The following is a 2,516-nucleotide window of genomic DNA, read 5'->3' as shown; positions in this document are numbered from 1 at the left end:
CTGAGCATTTACAAGAAATGGCAGCACTTCTTTAAAGCAGCACAAAGCTCCCCCTCCCCTTCAGTTCAGTTTTGCTGGGCTATCTTCAAGTCTTATGTTTGGCAGGACTTTGAGGAAGAAGTGAGATGAAGGGAAACGATAACAAACACGCCTACAAATGTTACTCAGTCCCACCTTATCTGAGGAAGATAGATAACAGTGTTCTTGGCAGGAATTTGAGGAAGATGCATCAATCACTAAAAGAAGAACTTGATCACAAACACACACAAAAAAAACACACGTACAAAAAACACACCTACACACACAAAATGAAAGCCCCATGGAGTAACTGCATCTTAACATGAATCTCAGAGTGAGGTTAATTTAAGTTGAAGTCTTTCCATCACAAATACAGAAATGACATTTCCAAAAGGTATATATCTCAAATACAGATGTATAAATACAAGGTGTCATAGGCCCCAATCACCGTGGTAAACAGTGACACACACGCATGCGTTGTCAACTATGTGTTTCTATGAAGCAATAGCTGCTCTCAAGTTCAAGACTGTCCATCACAAATACAAGATTCAATCCAAGAATATGAATCTAAAATGCAGAAATAAGAGAAGTGATATCTCAATTGAACTCATCATGCTATCAGCCTCATCAGCCACCACCAGTGTCTGGACTCCACGGGGGGGGGGGGAGTTATCTTGTTTCCCTTCTGTTATAAATGGTGCTTGTTTACAATCATGTAATGATCATCATGTAATCAGGACTACACCCTATGAACTGTGCTGCATGCTTCCTGTGTGTGCTCCATTTTATAGCCTGCTGCTGTCAAGGACTCACGGGTTGCGTGAGAATAAAAAGGGAGTGCACTGTCTGTGCTGCCCTTAAAGCTGGCAGAGAGAAGACGCGGGAAGTAACAAGTTTTTGGTTTCTGAAGACTCTTTTAAACAGTTTATTTCAACTTTCCTTTTAAAGAAACATTTTTAGTCCGATAAGTCGAACGTCACAAAGGTAGGCGGCAGTATTTGTTCTATTTGTTGTGTCATAAAGAGACTGTGTTTGTGTGAGGTCTAGTTTAAGTAAAGTATACGTGGCTGTCGTGTGAGTCTATGGTTTAACGGTTCTGCTTATATGTGCGTAAAGACATTTCTCAATTTTACTCTACATACTCAGTACTGTTTAAACGTGTTCAGTCACCGAGAGAAGTTATTTATGCCAACAATAACGTAGCTTAAACAACAAAACACCGATAGAATTAAAAAGTTCAACATAGTATGTTTTTTTTGTACCAGAAGTATTTTCTTATATCATGCCATGTAAAATATTTTCAGCCAGCTCTTAGTTTTGAGTGCAGAGGATATAGAGAATCATAACGAGTAAACAGGATGTGTTTAAGCATTTTAAGCATATGTCACCTGTCAGTCAAACTTCTTCTCTGTTCTTCCTTCTCATTGCAGATCAAGGACAAGATGGCTTCAAAGCAGGGACAAGGCTGTAAGTGGCTTTCAAGTAACAAGGATTACATCCTTAAGCAGTGCGGGAATATTTTATTTAGGAATGAGTTTCAGATTTTTACAAAATCAAACCAGTGCATTAGACAAGATGAAGGTGCTTTTGAGAATAATAATTCAGAAAGTAGGAGACACCTGTCAGCGCTGTAGGTAAAGATTACCTGGTACCATTCCTGTATACGGCCCTACTCTGCACTGCACAGACCGTGAGCGTCTGGCTTCAATCAAGTCAGAGATTCAAGTTTGTCTTTTCTATGAATTGTCGTTAAGTTTCTGAATTGTGATTGTTATTAATATTTACATGGTCACCAACAGTGAGCGCGAAAGGTTACAGTGTTGCCACCGCCAGAGACATCAAAGACCTAAAAGGAAAAAACCTCAACTTAAAAGTTGAAACAGGTAGTAGTCAGACTCGTAAGCTTTCATATTTCTTTGTTAAGCTCATTTACAACTCCATGAAACTCCACTTAATGGCAACATTTGAACTGAACATGTATTTGTTCTTCCTTCAGGAGGTGGGGACACTGTGCTTTGCGCTGATAAAGTATCTGGTGTCGCTGTTGAAGGCGATCTCGATTTCTCAGTGAACACGTCCACAGCTGGTGCAGGTAACATTTTCCCAACTCATTACTATCAATCAGTTAGACATTTGTTCTTTCAGGACATTTCAGAAAATCCTAACACTGCCCTCCTCTCAGGTACGGTGACACACACAGTAGTGGTAGAAACCCTCACACAGTAAAATACACTTTGACGGGTTAGTTTGTTTTTTCTAATTACCCATAGTGGGACAAACCAAGAACGTTTCATAAATACTTTTTATAGCAGCCTCATATCACTCTTGCTGAAACGCACATGACACATGTTTAACGTTTTTAAAACATAACGTTTGTTGCTGTGCTTCACTCGTTTTGAGCAAAGCTGCTTCTGATCCAATGGACATCTGCTAAGTGAGCTGAGTGAAACAAAACTCATCCCATCCACCACATTTCTATACTCACTTATCCTGTTGAG

At 39.6% G+C, this 2,516-nt stretch overlaps 1 long non-coding RNA gene across 1 annotated transcript; it reads left to right on the top strand.

Moving 5' to 3' along the window:
• The first annotated feature begins 789 nt into the window (after window positions 1-789).
• On the top strand, window positions 790-2,116 carry LOC116380391 (uncharacterized). The gene is made up of 4 exons (XR_004212550.1): window positions 790-1,002; window positions 1,449-1,485; window positions 1,818-1,901; window positions 2,015-2,116. It is a non-coding gene; the product is annotated as an uncharacterized LOC116380391 (long non-coding RNA).
• The last annotated feature ends 400 nt before the right edge of the window (window positions 2,117-2,516 follow it).

Source organism: Anarrhichthys ocellatus, unplaced genomic scaffold (assembly GCF_004355925.1).
Source record: "Anarrhichthys ocellatus isolate YVR2014 unplaced genomic scaffold, GSC_Weel_1.0 scaffold7037, whole genome shotgun sequence".
In the NCBI taxonomy this organism is placed as follows: Eukaryota; Metazoa; Chordata; class Actinopteri; order Perciformes; family Anarhichadidae; genus Anarrhichthys; species Anarrhichthys ocellatus.
This window is presented reverse-complemented; position numbering and strand designations above follow the sequence as displayed.